This window comes from Micropterus salmoides, unplaced genomic scaffold, assembly GCF_014851395.1.
Source record: "Micropterus salmoides isolate LMB-PRFRI ecotype aquatic unplaced genomic scaffold, ASM1485139v1 Ms_hic_scaffold_4, whole genome shotgun sequence".
Lineage (NCBI taxonomy): Eukaryota > Metazoa > Chordata > Actinopteri > Centrarchiformes > Centrarchidae > Micropterus > Micropterus salmoides.
The window spans coordinates 27661853-27683734 of record NW_024043372.1 but is presented as its reverse complement, the minus strand read 5'-3'; the positions used below and the strand labels follow the sequence as shown (position 1 = coordinate 27683734).

General features: G+C 42.0%; 1 long non-coding RNA gene across 1 annotated transcript; it reads left to right on the top strand.

The window, feature by feature from the left end:
• Nucleotides 1-10968: 10968 nt before the first annotated feature.
• LOC119885428 lies at nt 10969-21389 on the top strand. The gene is made up of 3 exons (XR_005441340.1): nt 10969-12832; nt 15878-16010; nt 20926-21389. It is a non-coding gene; the product is annotated as an uncharacterized LOC119885428 (long non-coding RNA).
• The last annotated feature ends 493 nt before the right edge of the window (nt 21390-21882 follow it).

The window sequence follows — 21882 nt, the reverse complement described above, 5'->3', positions numbered from 1 at the left end:
CATTTAGTCTATAGCAACATCACCTTAACTGTCTGTACCTCTGTGTGTATACTGTGTAGGCTGCCTTCCATCCCTCTCTCTCTGTCTCTCCCGGTCGAGGCAGATGGCCGCCCACCCATGGTTCTGCTCGAGATTTCTGCCTCTTAAAAGGAAGTTTTTCCTTGCCTCTGTCGCCTAGTGCTTGCTCTTGGTGGGAATTGTTGGGCTTCTGTAAATAACATCACAGAGTACGGTCTAGACCTGCTCTTTTATAGCGCTGTGAGATAACTGTTGTTGTGATTTGGCGCTATATAAATAAAATTGAATTGAAAATTGAATTGAACTAATAATAGTAGAAAGGCTTTCCTCTGTGTACTCATATCCTATACAAGTACAATTTTGCCTGCAATATTTGTGTCCCCTTCAAAAAAAGGTCTTGAGAAATTTTAGGTTTAGTGTACCCCCAAATGCCCGCGACCCTGTACGCAGGATAAGCAGTTGACGATGGATGGATGGATGTTCCCCCCAGAGGTTCAATGAAATATTCGCCCATGTCTTAAACACAACTCAAAATAAAGCACATAACCCAATAAGCAGTTCTTTAAATTTACTGTGGGAGATACATATGCAACATTTCTCTATAAAGTTGGAGAGAGGAAGTACATCTTGATTACCTGTGCATGGAGGGTAAACAGTGGTGAAAGTCGTGTGGTTCCACCTGAAATAATATCTATGAATCTGTGGGGACGGGGCTCTTCCAGTATATCAGCTGTTGCCCCAATTTAGAGTTAGATTAATAAATGGGGTGCATTTTCACGTGGAGTGTCTTGCCCAATGCAGCATTAATGCAATTTGAGACAAGCTAGTTTCAGATTGGAGTGTTCTTTCAGGACGCACTCATGGCAGATGAGTCCTAATGCACGGGGAGTGGATGAGCAGCTGTGTGCCATACAGGACAGTGGAGGAGGATAGCGGGAGGACAGCGGGAGGATAAAGGGAGGGGAAGCAGGTGGGGCGGACGGGGTGGAGGAGGAGACGTCTGCCAGGAGGGCTGGCTTGGCTCTACATCGGAGGAAACAGAAGGAAGAAAGAAAGTCTCTCAGGCATTCCTCATTTCTCTCTACCATTTATCAGTCTCTGCCTTTTCCTCTCCCCCATTTTCACACTGCATCTGGACTCACTCTGTTCTGTTTTTTTCTTTTCAACACCACAGTTGGATTCCTCACATTGCCCTTCTTTCTCCTTCCTGTCCAGGCTCTATATGTCCTCTCGTCTTTCATCCTTTTCTTTCATTCCTTTCATAGTTCGCTATCTCTCCTCGGCACCTTCTTTCCACTTCTGCCTCTTTGTGTGTGTTTTAACCATCTTCTCATTGCTCAGAGCTTGGCGTGAGATCTGTGCCAGTGCAGTGTAGATTGTGCCACCCTACCAAGAGAGAGTGGGAGTCAAACACAGACACTGGCACAGCTTGCCAGGGAGATGGCACCGCAGTGATGCCAATGGCTGCAGAGAAACATGAATATATGTCTGCTGCCACCCACTCATCAAGGACCTGATCCCTTTGGTTTACTTTAATCTGAGGGAATAACTCTATTTCAAATAAAAATCTTCTCCTGTCCTGCCATAACAAATCAGCGTGAGTTGGTTGGACATATCTGTTGATCAGCTTGCCTGTTAAATGATGGCAGCAAAGGCGATGGTCAAGGTAGAGCTATTGCTCCAGTGCCTTGTGTTAACACCTTTGCTAACACTATACTGAAACGGGAGGAAACAACAATTATCTGTACGGTAGCAGAAGACTGAGCCGTAATAATTTAAAAGAGGTTAGAGATTTGTTATATGGCTTTTAGATTGTAAATACTGTATGTAAAAGGGTGGGGGGGGGGGAATAAAAACAATGCATCTTTGCTGTGGATAATTTTTAATGTTTCTCACTCCCACAATCAGTGATGAGCGAGTTACTTAAAAAATATAATCCTTTAAATATTACTATTTACTCCTACCAAAGTAATTACATCGCTTCACTAATTACTCATTAAAGTAATTAGTCATGTGTTACTTTACTTTCTTACTCAGCCCAACTTCACGTTACATCTGTTTTACATGTGTAGAAAAAGACAGTGAGACAGAAGGTTTAACAAGAAGCCAGACTACAATTTGGAGGTATTCACTGACTGTCAGCAGCTAACTTAAATTAAATTTATTACATTTATTATCCAGAGATGGGTCAGACTTAAGGCGCACACACAGTGACTTCAGAATCGACTTGAGACTCGTCCTCAAAAGACTTCAGACTTGACTCGGACTCGAGGTGCGGACAGTGTTTATTTTTAGGAACATTAAAGCTTTAGGTATTTCTCACATGTACTTTTCCTTGTCAGGAAGACAACTGTTGTGAACAAACAGTGTGGATTTGTGCATTTTATATCAAGTAAATTTGGACAACTCCAAACTCCTTCGCTCTCCCTGGGAGAAAGAGGAGGGGGTTTGAGATATCAACCCTCAACGGACAGCTGAAGCAACCAAAGGAGGAGGTGAAAGGTTTGCTTTCCCTAAGTGCTGTTTCTGGGCAGTTTGATCATAAAACTTGCCACCTCTGGTGCAGCAGCCAGATAAGGCTCGGTGCCTGACTGTTAAAATGACAAAGAAACACTAACCAGAGATTAGCTTTCTCCTGAACAGCCTGTCAGAACTCTTTTGACTCTTTAGACCGTCGTGAGACAGGTTAGTTTTACCCTACTGATGATGTGTTGTTGCAATAGTAATCCTGCTCAGTATGAGAGGAACCGCAGGTTCAGACATTTGGTGTATGTGCTTGTGTTTACAGAAAACCCACACACAGACCAATACCTACTCTTCGATTCACACCACCCACTGGAGCACAAGCTAGGGGTCATGAGAACACTGCACCACAGAGCGGAAAACGTACCAACAAGCGCCCAAGCCAGAGAGAAGGAACAGAACCACCTGAAGGGGGCACTTACAGCCTGTGGATACCCTAAATGGACCTTTGTGAAAACAGCCACAAGATCCAAGAAGAACAAAACTACAGGGGAGGAGGAAAAGAAGGTCAAACGCAACAACATTGTGATTCCATACGTGTCTGGAGTATCAGAGAAACTCAGGAGGATTTTCAACAAACATAACATCCCTGTGTTTTTTAAACCCAAGAACACACTAAGACAGATGCTGGTACACCCCAAAGACCGCACACCCAAACACAAGAAAAGCAATCTAGTGTATGCGGTCCAATGCAGTGAGGAATGCACAGACCTCTATATTGGGGAGACTAAACAACCACTACACAAACGCATGGTTCAACACAGAAGGGCCAACTCCTCAGGTAGACTCTGCAGTCTACTTACATCTGAAGGACAGAGGACACTCGTTTGAGGACCACCAGGTGCACATTTTAGACAGAGAAGATGGATGGTTTGAAAGAGGTGTCAAGGAAGCCATCTACACCAGGGTTGAGAAGCCGTCATTGAACAGAGGAGGGGGTCTACGCCACCACTTATCCCCCACTTACAATGCTGTCCTTTCATCACTTCCCAGGAAACTCAACAAACGTAACCTATTGGCCTCAGGTGAAGATACCAACGATGGTCATTCAGTCTTGGCCACAGGTGTGTCGTCACAGCAACAAGGAACACTAATGAACCAGCGGTATCGATGACCTGGGATAACGACCCCACTGAGGTTAAATACCTGAATTTCCCTGCCAGTCAGTCAGAACTGAAGAAGTCCTTTGGATGAGGGACGAAACGTCTTCCAGTATCTTCAACCAAGTCCAGTTGCCCTTGATTTTCAACCTTCGTTGGATAACTATGACCTGGATGACTGAGAATCTTCATAGATACCCCTTCGATATGAGACTGACGGATTGATTTTGGATAATTGAGCGATTATTAACTAACTGATCACTAGTGAATAATTGTATAATTATTAAAACCCTACCCAGAGGTCCGGAGACTCCGGGTGAATTAAATCTCCGGTGGTGCCCCACGAAACGAGAGCTGTATGAATTAATATTCTCTGAATATTAAAATTCATAATTTGTATTAATCCTCGTAAGTTTATTAAGATCACATGCTACACAACAATAGACTGATTAGTTAGAGACAGTAGCTCAGGCATCAGGCTAGCAGATATCAGTGTTCTCTGTGAATCTTACAAGGTTGAGTCCTACAAGAATGTTTACAAGAATTCACTGGCTCCACAGATTAGAGTACAACTCATGGATAGTAATAGATTCCAATATGATAAAGCATTGGAGTGTAAACATGAGATCAGATAGATTTGTTGTTCTAGGTTAAGGCCAGCTAAAGATAACCTAATAGAGAAACCTACAGGCGCTAATGGGAGGACAGAAACATAAAAGCGACCAAAAGATGTTATCCTTCAGATTTGGTGTTGGCATTTGACTTGTTCACATGTATTCTGGCACTGTATCTCCTCAACCAGGCTCAATAAACCATGCTATGTTAAGTCTTCATCAGTCTCCGAAAATTCTTCACACCTGAACCTGGCTCACAATGACATTTCAACACTTCATACAACAAGGCCCAAACAAAGAAGCTCTCAACGCAAAATAGTTTAGAAACCTGAGGTTACTAAACATGTTTAGCTCAGCGTTGGCCATCTAACGTTAGCTTGCTTCTTGCTTTAGCTACGACCTATGGGAGGTTAACCCTGACTGTCATTCGTTATGAAAAGATGAATGGCTGGCACATTAATTATTAACGTTTGCAAACATGTTACAGTTTTATTGAGTTATAACGTTACACTGGTTTGACAGTCTGGGGTGTGTGTTAACTTACTGTTGTTTATGAGCTGTGATTAGTTGTAGACGCATTGTTCATGAGGCTACATATTTGTGCTCTGTAAGTTAAAAACAGGTTTCAGGTTTATTGTTGATAACGTTAGACTGGGTTTGAGAGTCTGCAGGGTTTAATGACTTACAGTAGTTAATAAGCTGTCATTAATTGCATTGCACATTACATGGTTGTGCTCTTAAGTAGAAAAACAGGTTACAGTTACAGAATTCCTTATAGCTATGCAGTTTTATAAGCAGCCTGGATTGAACACAGCAGGTGACACTCATTATAACCACAAGTGACTTGAGACTTGACTTGAACTCTAGCTCAGAGACTTGAGACTTGACTTGGACTCTAGCTCAAAGACTTGTGAGCATCTCTGTTATTATCCCAATTGACGGCATGATGTTCCATTCCCAGAGTGAAGCTGTATTGTTAACACACCCTGATTCAAATGTAGCCTAACCAGTGGGTAACGTTAGCAGGCCAGCTGAGAATACACTCAACGTGTAAATAAAACAACTCTGGCTACCGGGAGTTGCATTTCTCTTTTAGTGGTGGCTAACTGTAGGCCTATCTCCCACTACTGCACCAAGCTAGCATTTGAAATTCAGTATTACGACTCGTAATCACCCAACAAGACCCACGGTGTTACTAAATACACTACTTTTGTGTCACACTATTAGCACCAAAGCTTGCTAGCTTGGAGGAGCGTTTGTAATCATATAGTAACTTAGTGAGGTTTGTTTCATTGAACATACGGATCAACAGGAGAGGTTGGATCCCTTCTGCTTGGTGGGTTATGCTGCAGGAGTGGTTTGGGAAGTTTCTATAGATGTTTTGAAACACTTTGACACAAGCCTAACTGTGGTTTTGTTAGCTTATAGCAGATGGACCAGTATTAGTATATACATTGGTTGATAAGTTACATCAAATTGTAGTACAGAAATGCCAAATATGTGTTTGAATTCATTTAGAAACAGCAACACCATTAGGCTACACAGTTTATCCACCAGAGAGCACTGACAAGTTTACTTTTCAAATGTAACATGTCCTCAGTTACAGCTCAGTCCATATCTTGGTCACTTCTTTTAAAAAGCTAATTTAAGGAAGTCAAAAATGTCTCAAAAAAGCCAATATCATTCAGACAGCCGTGACTCTGGGCCGCCATTGCAACCCTTTACACCTGCTGCGAATCCAGGCTAACTGCAGTTGCCATCCTTTGCAGGCAGATTTCAGTAGAATACTTAAGTCATCTCCACTAGCTCTGCTCAGCTTCTACCTGAACTGCTGTGCATAGAGACAGTGTTTTATTCATAGCTTGCTTTTTGATTCTATATTGAGCCTTATTGTGGATAGTTACCAAAGAGCTTGCTCACAAATACTGCTGAAAACACTTCAGGTAACTCAAAGTAAAAATACATGTTCCCTTATTAGTAGGCAAAATTCACAACATGTTTGAACCAGTCAACACAGAGGCATTGTGTTAAATCTCAGCCTTGCAGTTCAGGGGTTTGTCTGACAACAAACGAGAAAATGGGGAGAAAACTTAGAGAAACACAGAAAAGAGAAGTGTAAGAGGCATGAAAGATGAAAAAGCAGACAATGTGAATGACAAGGGAGAGGTGAGAGATGTAAGACATAAGATGGTTGGGAAGAACTTGAGACATACGCCAACACGTTAACACACAAAAAACAACACTGAAAAAAGAGAAAGGAGAATGATGTAACAAAGACAAAGGAACTTGAAGCCGCAGGTACTGCTGGTGTACATATTGTGAAGACTGCTCACTGTGAAAAGGGCTTTTTAGTAACACCGTGATCAACAAATTTATACCTATGAATGATGCAATGTCTTCCTAGTTCTGAGAGAGGTCACCATAGTCAATGTCACTTTGAAAAAAGCAAATAAAGCACTGGGAGTCAAAGTCAGCGAGAGAAAATGTAAAGGATAAAGCCAAAAATGTTTAACCAGCATCATCAATATCCAAGTTGATGGACTGAAAACAAAAAGATGTAAATCATACTATGTTCATGAAATACAGGGGTGTTATGATAAATTAGTACATTTTATCTTACGACCACTTGCAGAAACTTTGTTGCAACAGGTTTCAAAGATAAATACATCATCAGAACAATGATCAGCACAAAGACTAGATAGCTTATACTGTTAGTATTGTAATTTTCACCCCAAGGTCTATTCACCGACCCAGAATGAAGCCTTATCCCATCCCAACAGAAATCTATGAATGCTAGTTGCACACTCAAAAACACACTCAAAAGATTGCAGCCAACACGCACGCACGCACACACACACACACACACACACACGCACGCACACACACACGCGCGCGCACGCACACACACACACACACATGCACACACACACACATACACACATATACACCAGGCTGCACCCCTCCTGACCCTCTCAATCCCAGAGGAAGCACCCCGAGATCAGCAGCGCGACCGCGGGGTGGCGAGTGGCCCAGGCCGGTGTGACGACCCCGCTCTGACAGAGTGTCAATACAAAGCAATTTACAAGCGCATGAAAAATCGACCCTCGATAACAGGCAATTTCTCTGCTCCGCTGCCTCAAGAGGCGTGACCCGCCTTGCGAAAGTGAGGAAAGGAGGGGGGGGGAGACAAAGAGGAGGAAGAGGAGGAAGAGGAGGAAAGGGGTGATCATGGTCCAGTGGATGTGATTACAGCCTACTGTGCTCTGAATGGGGGGATGAGGTGGGAGGGAGGGCGGCAAAAATTGAACAGTAATAGGGCAGGCAAGGGGATTTGGCGCAAGCGATTGTAATAGTGATGTGAGGAGCAGAGAAATCACTGTGAATGCGACAGTTGGATTCCACTTGTAGGAGAAGGAGAAACAGACACAGAGACGATTGAGGGAGGAGGGAGTTTAAAAGCTCAGAATTATGCAGGACTGACAAGGGAAGAGGAAATCAGCATACGAGTAGACAGAAAAGAAGTTTGAGTTAGGACAAGGAAGAGCTGAAGAAAGAGAAAGAAAGCAGGAAGGTGGATTGGGGAGAAGTAGGGAGGGGCAGAGTTGTTATTGCTGTTGTTGATGAAATGTGGAGTGTGTGTGTGTGTGTGTGTGTGTGTGGATGGGAGGCCACAGGTGAGGACAGAGATAATGACCTCATTCTTCTTCTCTTTTGCCGAGACACTTTTTTCCACACCACTCTATTCATCAAGCCCTCTATCCGTCTCTCATCCCTCGCTCGCCTCTTTCTTCTAATTTCTCCCTCTTCTCTGTCGTAAAGCCAGAGGTCATACCTTCATCCCAACAGGCAGAAACAAACACACACACACACACATACACACACACAAAGAAAGAAATGTAGTGTTATGTGTCTGTGTAATATGTGTGTGAGTGTGTCTGTCACAGGAAAACACACATATACGCTGCGCGGAGACACATGTCATAGGCTTAAATATGAAAAGAATTTCTATTAAAACAACACTTCATCATGAGCTCACCTGTGTCGGGATCAAACGCTGCGTCTGTGCCATTCAGCGAGAGGAGAGGTCGTGTAAAATTAACCACCGCCAGCCTGAATAAAGGTTTTGGACAAAGAAAGATGACTTTTTAAACTTTTTTAAAGTTTCTTTTTCAACTAAATTAAATGAGATTCTTCAGTAGAGTAGCTGCTGTCATATTAATTCAAGGTTTCTTTGTTAGGCTCTTCATTACGTCGACTTTAAGATTGGTTGTGAGCCCGCATTGTAATTGTGTATGTGTGTGTCTTTATACGTATATATAAGATTGATCATGTATTTTTCTGCATACACTTGTATGAGTATGTACTACCTATGCTAATGATGATGTAAAGGAATTAAATTTATGCTATTTTAAATCAATTTCTGGACACATCCTTTCTTCCATCTGGTTTGTTTTCTCCAAGTGTGTGTGTGTGTGTGTGTGTGTGTGATGCAGGGCTGATATTGGTCTGGTTTGGTTAGAATAATGATTAAACTTTTAGTCATTTACAGTCTTTTTTTAATTTTAATATATATATATATATATATATATATTTTTTTTTTTAATATGTGCATTAAACAAATAAAGCAGGCCCTTTCAAACAACATTAATGGTAAGGTATATTGTTCCTTAACAGTGTATAATAACCACACCCAACAGGGTTTATGTTGTCTTCTTTTGTTTCTTCCTGTTCTCCACCACGGGATGTGCCATATTGGAACTGATGTGACAGATGGAAATAATACACTGCTCAAAAAAATAAAGGGAACACTAAAATAACACATCCTAGATCTGAATGAATGCAATAATCTCATTAAATACTCCTTTCTTTACATAGTTGAATGTGCTGACAACAAAATCACACAAAATTATCAATGGAAATCAAATTTATCAACCCTGGAGGTCTGGATTTGGAGTCACACTCAAAATCAAAGTGGAAAACCACACTACAGGCCGATCCAACTTTGATGTAATGTCCTTAAAACAAGTCAAAATGAGGCTCAGTAGTGTGTGTGGCCTCCAAGTGCCTGTATGACCTCCCTACAACGCCTGGGCATGCTCCTGATGAGGTGGCGGATGGTCTCCTGAGGGATCTCCTCCCAGACCTGGACTAAAGCATCCGCCAACTCCTGGACAGTCTCAGACATGATGTCCCAGATGTGCTCCATTGGATTCAGGTCTGGGGAACGGGCGGGCCAGTCCATAGCATCAATGCCTTCCTCTTGCAGGAGCTGCTGACACACTCCAGCCACATGAGGTCTAGCATTGTCTTGCATTAGGAGGAACCCAGGGCCAACCACACCAGCATATGGTCTCACAAGGGGTTTGAGGATCCCATCTCGGTACCTAATGGCAGTCAGGCTACCTCTGGCGAGCACATGGAGGGCTGTGGGGCCCCCCAAAGAAATGCCACCCCACACCATTACTGACCCACCGCCAAACCGGTCATGCTGGAGGATGTTGCAGGCAACAGAACGTTCTCCACGGCGTCTCCAGACTCTGTCACGTCTGTCACATGTGCTCAGTGTGAACCTGCTTTCATCTGTGAAGAGCACAGGGCGCCAGTGGCGAATTTGCCAATCTTGGTGTTCTCTAGCAAATGCCAAACGTCCTGCATGGTGTTGGGCTGTAAGCACAAACCCCACCTGTGGACGTCGGGCCCTCATACCACCCTCATGGAGTCTGTTGACCGTTTGAGCAGACACATGCACATTTGTGGCCTGCTGGAGGTCATTTTGCAGGGCTCTGGCAGTGCTCCTCCTGCTCCTCCTTGCACAAAGGCGGAGGTAGCGGTCCTGCTGCTGGGTTGTTGCCCTCCTATGGCCTCCTCCACATCTCCTGATGTACTGGCCTGTCTCCTGGTAGCGCCTCCATGCTCTGGACACTATGCCGATAGACACAGCAAACCTTGCCACAGCTCGCACTGATGTGCCATCCTGGATGAGCTGCACTACCTGAGCCACTTGTGTGGGTTGTAGACTCCGTCTCATGCTACCACTAGAGTGAAAGCACCGCCAGCATTCAAAAGTGACCAAAACATCAGCCAGGAAGCATAGGAACTGAGAAGTGGTCTGTGGTCACCACCTGCAGAACCACTCCTTTATTGGGGGTGTCTTGCTAATTGCCTATCATTTCCACCTGTTGTCTATTCCATTTGCACAACAGCATGCGAAATTGATTGTCAATCAGTGTTGCTTCTTAAGTGGACAGTTTGATTTCACAGGAGTGTGATTGACTTGGAGTTACATTGTGTTGTTTAAGTGTTCCCTTTATTTTTTTGAGAAGTGTATGTTTTACCAGTAAGTCATAGCAAGCATTTGAGTAAGCAGTAGAGTAACAGTTAATGGGTTCATATTTAGTAATTTTGTCATTCTCATATTTTAATGGTATATCATATGTTATGGTTAAAGTTGTTATTGTTAGTTGCAGGAGTTACAGTACAGTACTTTTCTTATTTCTTATTTTTCATGTGCAAAATGTCATTCTAACAACAGCAGCAGTAAGTGTGAACAAGAGTGTTGTAGTTACTAGAGGGCTCCAGCAGGGGGAACGTAAAACTGTTGAGCTATGTTACGGTGCACCTCGCTCCCTCCCTTCAGTCATTACACACATGATCTGAGGAAAGTTTGTGTCCCTGCATCTTTCATTCAACTACTCCCCTTTTCAGGTATGAGTCTTTGATAATATGTGTCATTGTTTACCAGCGTGTTATGTGAATGTGTATATGTGTTGAGGAGAGTTTGTAGCACAGTTAGTCGAACATTGTGAAGGTAGAACGTTAATTACACGACGATGCTAAGCTAGCCAAATTAGCCTTTAGCAGTGCTAACCGCGACATCGTGGATGAAAGAGCGGTACTTAGCTACACAGTGACATTGTACTTGTAGCTTTGTTCTGTATATGTTTCTAAATATGCTGAGTATTATTAGCGGTGTAAAGTGTTATATGTTATCAGCATAATTGTGTTTTGTTCTCTGGTGTATTGCCTTCTTTACTCTGTAGCTAAAAGTGGGAAATGCTTCTGCAGGTATAATTGCTGACTAGAGATAATGGTTAGAATTGTATGTAGTACGCATGTAATATTATTTTGCATATGTAAACCGTACAGCAATGATTCCTTGAAAACAGTCATTACACACATACTCTGAGGAAAGTTTGTGTCCGTGCATCTTTCATTAGGTATGTGAACAAAATTTTCAACATGGTTAAATGCTAAAACAAATTGTACAGATAGAAAGAGCTTGAAATATCCTTAAAAATAATACTAAGACCATGTTTATAGGTTCAATAATCGCACAACACTGGTTATTTGACAGCCAAAAGTAGTCACTTTATTTTGTCCTCTGTTTTCCACTGAAGTCAAAGCAAAAGATGTGACCCTGCGGCACGGCGAAAGCACACTCTGCTGGCTGCTTCTTACGTTGTTAGCCAATGGAAGCAGATTTTGCGGGCAATAAAACTCCCAAGGTCGTCGTTCAGATTCACTGAAAATTCATTCACTTGTAGTTTAGCAACTAAACTAAATGTCTATTACAGTCTAAAGAATGTGTTTACTCACTTTCAGCAAAAAACGAGACAATTTTGTGACCGACAAACTTTGACTTGCTCAAAATGCCAGTATTTCAACGGGAAAGACGGAGACTTGAAACGAGGAGGTATCTATGGTTTTTCTGGTGGTGTAATCAATCAGAACCCGGAAGTTCCACAAAAAACAAGCAAACAGGAGCAATTATTTTCATAACACTGCAAGTTGTCAGGGAAAATCCCGAGTTACGTCTGTTGGAACCAAGACGGCAGCCGCGATGGTGGAGATAGTCACGTACCTACTTTCATTCAACTACTCCCCTTTTCAGGGCATTTACACTGAGACCTAGCTTCCAAATGTTGGTGTAGGCACTGATTATTCTCCTCAAGGTCTATATCCAAAACTGATTCCAAGAGGTTGCTAAAATCCCCATATGGCCCGAAATGCGGAGGTTAGGACTTTGCTGTCCACAACGGTAGCTACAACCCTGATGTTTCATGTATGATTATGACAACATGTGGACATCCCCCCTCAAAAGGTAATATCTAATACTTTATACTATTATATACTGAATAGATGTTTATCATTGCAACAACAGCTCACACCACTGTGGAAAAAGTGTATAGTTTTGTTTTAGTTTTTGTTTCATAACCACATCAGCAGAGGGATTAATTTGTATATGGTAAATGAATCAGGGGAAATAATGGATCAGTGCAGGGTTGAATGAGCCCTTGTTCATTTCAGCACCTAACAACATCGTGTACCCAGCATACCGTCGATGCTCTAAAGGTTCACATCACAGGAACTTCTGCCTCTTGCTTTGAGGAAACATTTCCTTTTCTTCTTTCTGCTCCCCAGTGTTTGATCAAGGGAATGAAGAAGTGCGTCATGGTGGCTCAGTGGTTAGCACTGTCACGTCACAGCAACAAAGTCCTGGTTTTGAATATTTTGCTTGCTCCTGTCTAGGTGAATCTGCATGTTCTCCTGGTGTTTGTGTGGATTTTCCTCCCACATGTAAGTCTGATTAGATCAGCGTAGTTTGCCAGATATGTTGATGTGATGGGCAGGAGACCTATTTCTGTATGTGTAATGCATGGACTAGCAACTCTCAAATTAAGACAGAATGTCAAGTTTCATATGCATCCATTTTACTAAACCAAAGATGAAACATTAGATTAAATCAAGGTAAAACATACACATAGAGCATTTATTCTACTTCGGCAACTGTTTTCGAGACTCTATGCTGCTGTGAAGTTTTCTCTCTTCACCTGAAGCCAGTGGTAGATCAAGCAAAGAAAAAAAGAATCACCGACAGCTCTGTAATCGATTACTGAAGCCTATGCACTCTGTCTAAGGATCTATGACCGTATAGCGTGATAGAGAGTGAGGGTTTAAACACCTGCTACTAGTGCTGAATCTTACCGCAGTATATCACACCAAGCATGTAGTAATTCACTGTAACGTTAATCAGTAGGCTGTGTGGCTGGTTTTCAGTTTACAAATTAAATAAGACTATGTTCATTGAAGTAATCAGAATCAGAAGGAGCTTTATTGCCAAGTAGTGTTTTACACATACGAGGAATTTGCTGTGGTGTGTGCTACACGTAGACAAACATACAGTGAACATAAATAAATGTGGAAATATATAAATATGGAATTGAAGAACAACGTTGCAGATATATACATGTGCATTATTCTCATTTTTCAGGCATATACCTGCAACTGAAATCATAAGTAGATTCAAAATAGTACACAAAAGATAGAGGAATCTAATTATGTTATATTGCAAACAAAATTAATTGTAATATCAGCGCTGAATTGAACTACTTTAAATTGTTGCTTTTTGATTGTATCTCATGTGCAGTGAATACTAGATTCTGTGGAGAAATCTGTTGACGGGTTAGGGTTTATGGAGTTAGGGTCAATAAAAATGATTACTGCCAAACTTACTCCCCTTTATTAAGTCACACGCTGATTAAATAAAGAGCTTGTGTTTCAGAGGTAACTGCAGCCTTATTTCAGAAAGTGAATTAGTCATCTGATACAGCAATCATCAGCGGCAATAAAAATAACATTATGATACTGAGGAGCACGTTACCACCCAACAGTGATTGTGCACCAAACCTTTTGTCAAGAACCTATTTTCAAGACAGAAATGAGACAACTAAACAAAAACAAACTAAATAAAAAGTAACCTTTGAAAACAAAATGTATTTTTAAAAAATTGTCAGCGAATAATAAAATCTAAACAAAAATGTCAAAGGCTGACAAATGGACAAATAAATTAATTTTTAAAGAAGTCTTATTCAAACACATGCACGTATCTGTGGAATCATGCATTGTATGATTGATAAAACGTATCATCTTTCGACAAAAGAAAATTGTGTGTTTTTTAGCTGTCTAGACTTTCTCAAACCAATCTGAATATGCCAAAAAACATGTGGGCTTGCAGTCTAAGCAAGGCCTTGCCGAATCTGTATACTGCCTTTGAATCTCCCCCTCTCTTGAGGTTGAATCCACTCTCTTTTTAAACTCTTTGTTGTATTTTTTTCTGTATTGTTCGCAAAGAAGCTAAAGAAACTCCATCAATTGTCACCTGTGTGTATGGGGCAAAGGGAGGGCTGGAGGGAACGGAGATGTGGATGAATCATGCGTTAAACATAGCATAGCAGATTTCTTTTGATTATTTTTAAGGTATTTTTGCTTTATTAGCAAGGTAGTAGTGGAGGGAGACAGGAGACATATTGGGGGTAAGCCCAAATAAGCAACCCAACTTTAGAAACAAGCCCCAAAAAACAAAACCTGTGAATACCAATATTTATAAGCAACTCTACAAAAAAGCCCAACCCAACATTACCTATAATAAGCAGACTTAAGTGACTTTACAGTGACATTCTTCCCATTTGAGTGTGCATGGTCACAAACTCACCAATAGTTAGCCCATCGCCGTGCATATCAGAGGTCTTTGGTATGATAATAAGCTCAGGGATTTGTTAAGTCATATTCTGGTCTTGCTCAGATAGGCAAGTGTGTTTGAGTTTCCTGCCCACCTGTCATGTTCGGCTCCCCACTGAACAAAGGCACCCTGCATGGCACACCTGCGCTATCCCCATAAAAGCACTCTGACTCAAATATTCAGCAAGTGGGAGTGCAAGAGAGAGACTTTGGCCTGTATTGTTTCCTCTGCACATCGTCTGTGCTCGCTCAGATCTCAGAAGACAAAGAGAAGAGGGAAGGAACGCGCTTGAGCTGATAAAACGTAGCCTCTTTCTGTGCACCAACTCAGAATCTTTGGGAAACTCATCTTCACAGGAGTAAAAAGAAAACTGCAGATCAAAACTCGAGCATTTTTAAGATGCATCTCACAGGGATTGTCACATCAACATTATTGTAAGATAAAAACCAGAAAAGTCTCCAACAGAAGCAGGAAACTGAATCCAAGATTGAGCTTGATTTTAAAAACGGGTGTGGCCGCGCTGCTTCTCTAAATATTAAACTCCACAGCAGCATGAAATATGTGCAAGCAGAGTACAATCCCTTGTTATAACACAGGCCATTTTGTTCAATGATTTAAGATACTCGTGAGTTGTGTATATCGAATGTCAGCCTGTATGACAGCTTGTTCTCTTTCCCTCTTGTCTGCATTGCCTTCTGAAGCTTTTTCTCCCACATTCCTCATTCAATAGTAATTCTGTCTTTCTCTCTGACTCTCTCCTCCTCCCTACATACTCATCTTTTCGCTTGTCACTTTCCCTTCATGTCAATTACCATCTCCCTCCCTTCCTCTGGCACTGCTCGCCCTCTCTAACACCTTCTCCATTTGTATCCCACCACTTTCTCATCCCTCCTTCTTATATGCCCCTCTCCTCTCTGCAAGCAAAGCTTCCTCGTGTTCATCTTTTGTCTCCCCTTTCTTTTCCATTCACTTTATTGACTCCGCTTCTGTCATTCGCTTCTTCATCCATCACACCACTCCCCAACGCCTTCCTCTGTTTTGTCTGTTTCTGCATTCTCTCTCGTCGCCTAAAACCTTACCATAGTCTTTTTATCTTCCTGCAGGACTTGAGACGTTCCTGCCTTTTTACCTCCTCGGTCTCTCCTCCTTCTCATCGTCCTTCGCCTCATCCCACACGTTCTTCTTTCTCTCCAGCATGCAGCATCTTCTCTCCTCCTATATTCATCCCAGCAATGAGTGAGTGACCTGAATCTGTCTCTTTGCATTACAGCCCCTCCCTTCTGCAGCTCGGGAACACTTTCGAAAACCAATAGTGTGTCTGCCACCTTGCTGTGCGTGCTCTCATTTGTGTATACCAGCGTAAGTGTGTGTAATTGAACCTGAAGTGATAAGGAAACCGGCCTTTGTAAGCTAGTACTACAAGTGCACCGGACTTGGCTGCGCCTCATCTTTGCTTGCATGTGGGAGCCAGTTTGTTGGAGGCGATGGGTGTGTGTGGGTGAGTGCGGGTGAGCATGTGTGAGTGTGTGCACTTTGTGTACAGTATGTTTATCAGTATACCAAGCAGGGAGCCTTAAATGGATTTCAGCTGGAATGTATCGCCTTTTCCAGAAAGAAAGAAACTCAAGATTATCTCACATTGCCAGTGTCTTGAATGTGTGTGCATACATTGTTGAGTGTGCGTTTGTTTGTGTGTGTGATATCTTCTATGTGCACAGTGTCTGGTATGTTGTCTGTAATTGCCTGTGCCTTACCATCCATCACAGGGCTGTTTTTCTCACGCTTTCTTTACTCTCTCCAGTCACAAACTCGTTCTCTCTTTTGCAGGGGGAAAAAAGCTAAAAGAAGAACTTTTTTCAAAATCACTCTGACAAGTGTATTTTTTTCCCTCCTTTTTTCAAACTGAACGCATACATAACAAACTTTCTAGAAAGAGATTGCGTGGGGGGCTGGATGGGGAGGAAGAAACATCATATCTGCCAAGCAGGAAAACAATCAAGGCAGATAGCACTGAGTTGTCAAAGAGTGTGACACTACCAAAACACTGAGGTCCCACCCTGGGAAAATGAAAAACATTGCACTGACACAAAACACAGCATTCTCTACAAACTTTTTCACGCTCATCCTTTCTCACGCCGCTACAACTGAACTTTCATTTTTGCATCTTGTGCTTCCAACACGCAGCTACACTAACTTTTCTGGTAAATTTACTTGCTGCTGGCGGGCTAATGAATGCACTAACTTGAAGTTTGGTCTTGACATTGTTGTCAGAATACTAAGCATGCACAAATCGAAGAGAAAGTCACAGAAACAACAGACGTGGAGGAGACTTGGATTAAAACTTGGGGAATGACACTTTCAAACGGCGAGGGCAAGTCAAGAATCTCAAAAAAAAAGCATTACACAGCAGCCAGACACAAGTTGCAATCATATTCAAGTGTTTTTGAAAAGCATCCAGATCCTCTTGTCTCACATAACTAGACAACAGCTGACTGACCTCAGTTTTTGCCACGTGATTTGACTCCTGATGGTTTAGATGTTTACATGGCTGACTGCCTCTCTCCTGAGCCATGTTAACTATAAAAACCAGGCCTTGATTTCGCAACTGCATGACACCACCTGAAAAGAATTTTAGTGAATAGTCTGGGAGAAAGTTTCCAAAATTTGAAAAGGAGGCAAAGGCCAGTGAGTGGTATACATGTCCAGTCAGGTGTAGGAAAGGTTCATCATTTAAAACCATCCAGACCACAGCAAGCAATGTGAAAATGTGTTAGGGCAAGGCCTCTGTTTAGGTTTTGTAGAAACCTAAAGAAATTATGTCTGTGCACCACTCTAGTACACCATTAGGCTGCAATGATGGGTTAAAAGAGGAGAAGGTGCTAGTGATTGGCTGTGGGGGATGCCATGTTCACCACTGCCGTGTTGTGTCATCTTTGACCTGTCCCCTCTGCTTTTTACTGTACATATTCTAACAATTTCCAGTGGCAGGAAATTCCTCTTTTCATGTCAGAAAAATATTCAGCCCGAAGATATTATGACATTCAGTGGAGACTACACACAAACCTCACACATGAACTTCGTGTTCCCCAGGCGACAACACTGCCACAACACCTGTAGAAATATTCAGCTTTACAGAGTGGCTACAGGCCCTATCTGATCCTCCCTCCCGGGAGATAAAAAAAAAAGAGAAAGTTTTTTGCTCTGGCTTCGAGAGCAAGAATCAGAATCAGATTTGATAAACATGAGAGCGTGCCACATTGGAGGTGGAAAAGGAACAGAGAAGTGTAACCCACAGAGGAGCACTGGCCAAGAGAAAACCCTTCCACTGCCAATGATGTCCACAGAGAGGAATAGCATAAAATGTTCCACAAAGATATACAACTAATGACAATTAAGACAAGGATATAAAATTAATGTTTTTTAATTTGTAAATTTAATTAAGGCTTTCACTTGCTTTGTAGTCTTGTGCTGTACATTTTCTGTAGGTATGCACCAGTCAAACCATATATCTCCATACTCATACGATGTTAAAGTGTGTTAGCTGTCCTACTTTGACCTTTTTAAACCACAGTGAACCTCTTGCAAGTCTGATGGGTGGGCTTGTGTACCTCACATTAGCAAATCTACAGGTCTTAAGAGCAAGCCAAGGCACGAAGGAATACGTCTTAAAGTACATTAAGTATGATTAATGAAAAGGTGTGCATGTGCATTTCTGTGTGAAGGCATTATGTAACAGGTTTGCAGGTTCTTATATTCTAATGCTCTTTGTAAGGAAGTATAACTTTGTCTTAAAAAAATACTATTCTGTGTATGGGGCATTGTTTTGTATCTTTGTGTTTTGTTTTGTAATGTATCAATTTATAATTGACTGTCAGTTACAAATATGGTTTCTTCTCGTTTTTGTATAGTACACTAAAACATGCTTTTAGTGGCAGAGGTCTAAAAATTTATCAGATTTGACCAAAACGTTTTTAATCTTTTAAAAAATACAGTTGATTGATAAATCCTGTCAGTGTGTTAATGTGCGCAGTCACACACCACAGAGATAGACATGTCTATAGTGTGTCTGTGTGTGTCTGTGTGTGTGTTTAGGGTCTAGAGAGGCAGTGACCTGGACACGATTGTGGAGTGGGTGCAGTTAAATGGACCGTGGCTGAGGCAATGGACCCAGTCAGTGAATGCATTGCTTTAGGTGGCAGTACGGGGCCTCAGCCACTCAGGCACACTGTGAAATCACACAGTCACAACTCAACATGCCACATCAGGCACACTGCATGAAATGTTGTGATGTTACCCACAACATTTCATTGAGAGTGTAGCATGTTATCATTAGCATAATGTAACACTGCAGTAAATGCATTCCTCTGCATCTGTTTAGAGCTGCACGATAGAAAAAGTGGTTACCAAAACATACCTGTCTTATTAGCCTAAATCACAAAGTGAGACTGCAGTAAGTCCCACCCCCAATTTGAGACTCCACAGATCCACTCAAAACTAATTTCAGATGTCAGACCAAATTAATTGTAGCTGTCAGGCATCATCACTAGCAGACAATTTTGACACAGAAGAAAACAGCAAGGGGTCTTTCACAGCATAGCTAGACTCACCAGGGAAAACTGCCACATAATGACTTTTTCCACCATTATCGCCTCTACCAAACACCAAGACATTTTTTTATATATATATATATATATATATATATATATATATATATATATATATATATATATATATATATATATATATATATATATATTGAAAGATGAATCATTTCTGGGTGGTAGAGTATTTTGGGGCCACCTCCCAGAACACCTTCAAATGTGTTTATATTTTAAGAAATACAGATAAGTGTCTGAGTTTGAAACAAACAATGAGAAACTTATAAAGGTTTTAGTTACATGTTTTGGGTCATATTGTCCTCAGAGTTTATGATCATTTGTCTAATTAAGAGATGACAGTGTGACATCACACACATTGTCAACAGTATATATACTGGTGTGGTCAGTCTATCACCTGGAGAAGGCCATCTGCTGTCAAAAGTCATGTCTACATAGAATAAAGTAGAAATAGGAAGGAACAAGAAGTGTGAGCTGTTGTTTTTTTGCATTTCCTTACTACCCAACACTTGCAAAGAATTTAAAGGCCCTGAAAATGTATTTTCTCAAACTTAGTACAAGGGAGGGGGTTCTACACAAGAACACAATTTCTTTGAATGCAGTGTTACTTCAGGCAGGCAACAAAGTTAAACTCAGTTCACAATCCCAGCACATCAGCTGACAAGCAGCCCATCTCAAAGGCACATCAGCTGACAGCTCAGCTGATTCCCCTCTTAGCATTAATTTGCAAAATCTATACAAGGCGTCTTATTTAAGCTGCTTTACCCTGCCTACCCTTGCTGCTTCCTCTGCAAGGGTACACCCCTGCAAGAACAGAACCATACTGCCAAACATAACCTACTGCAGAGCAAATATCAGTTTCTTTGATGAAAGTTGTCCAGACGGAACTGCAGCTTTGAATATTTGTTGTTTTCTCTGTACTCTTTTCACTGGTTTGAAATTGGCAGGGATTTGGCTGAAAAAAGCTGGTGTCACATATTTCCATTCGCCAGTCAGGGTTTAGCAACATTTGAATCTGAATCTGATGACAGCTGGGGTTGTTTGGTCACTGCATTTCCTGTTGAAACAAGACAATGAGGGATCATTGTAGAGTGTAAACGAAGATGAACAGTCTTCCAGGAACTTCAAGTGATCATTTTATGGGATCTTGACAGGGATGACAGAGTATAGGCTTTTCTTAAAGTGGGCATTTTGACTTGTCAAACATAGGTGGAACTAATAACTTTATTGATGGCTGCCTTCTAATTCATGTGTTCTAGTTACAGAGATCTGTATGGTGCATGCTGTGTCATTCGCATGGCTGACACATTCAAATGGAACGGAGCCATCGTTAATGCTATTAGCTACACCTGTGCTTTTCCTACTGTGACACGTCAAAACATCTGCGGAGAGATTGGTGTACAGCTAAGGAGCATAACAAGGGCCTGAGGAGCACAGATATACAGAATACATAATAAACTGTGACATTTAGGGCACAACATCAAGCAAGAAAATGATCGCTAATTCTGATGGCTTACTGTGGCGCCATGTTGCAGGTTGGTCCTCATCTTTGTACTCTGACAGGCCAGTCATCCATCTGGCTGAGGAACCCGGCTTTGACAAGAGCTCAGGTGGAGGAAACGATGGAAGGTGCAACAGAGATTGAGGAAAGGGATGAAAGGATGACTGCCTCATCTTGGCAACCCCTCTGTGGAATCTCAGCTCCTTTCACCTCCTTCCTTTTTTCCCCCTCTGCCTTCCTCTTCTTCGCCCCACAGGACTCAGTGGAGCGACAGAGGGAAACAGAGCCCAGCCACCTCCACCTGGTCATTATCAGCTACACACCTGCTGCCTCTTCCCCATGCCTGCTTTCCTCTTGTGCTCTAACTCTTGCCTGTTTTAGGTCCCTCGTCCTCACTCAACCTTGACTAATGGGGATATCTCATTTTAGATTTTTGGCAGTGTATGCATATGGGTGCGCAGTGATGCAAATTAAAACCTTTCTTTTCTTTTTTAAATAGTCTGCGTCTTCAGTATGTGGTCACAAATGTGCTGTGTATCTGCGTTTTCTATGTATTTTGCACGGTTTGTTTCTACATGGTGACACTGGCTTGACGTATCATCTATAAACCTACTCCGCTGGAAGACAAAACAGTTTGCTTTTACGTGAAGTGCAAGGAGGATTGCGCTAAAACCAGTTGTTACCACCACTCTCAACTCGCTCCCAACAATCTTGTGATGACTCCTGTGTGACAGGTTACCATGACTACCTGACATAGAAGGCACTTCTCCTTCCATCTGTGCTGCAGCAATTGCTTCCACCTCACCTCGCTCTAACCTTCCCGCTCTTCCTCTCCCTCCCTTTCATCACTTCTCCCCCCCCAATACAAATGCCATTCATTCAGAGAAGAGAGGAGAAGGTCGAGGCTTTCGGCATTTTGAAAGCTCCTGCTCCAGAAGAACTGAACTCAGCCAACAAAGGCAGGAGAGAAAGAGCGACTAGCAACAGGGTC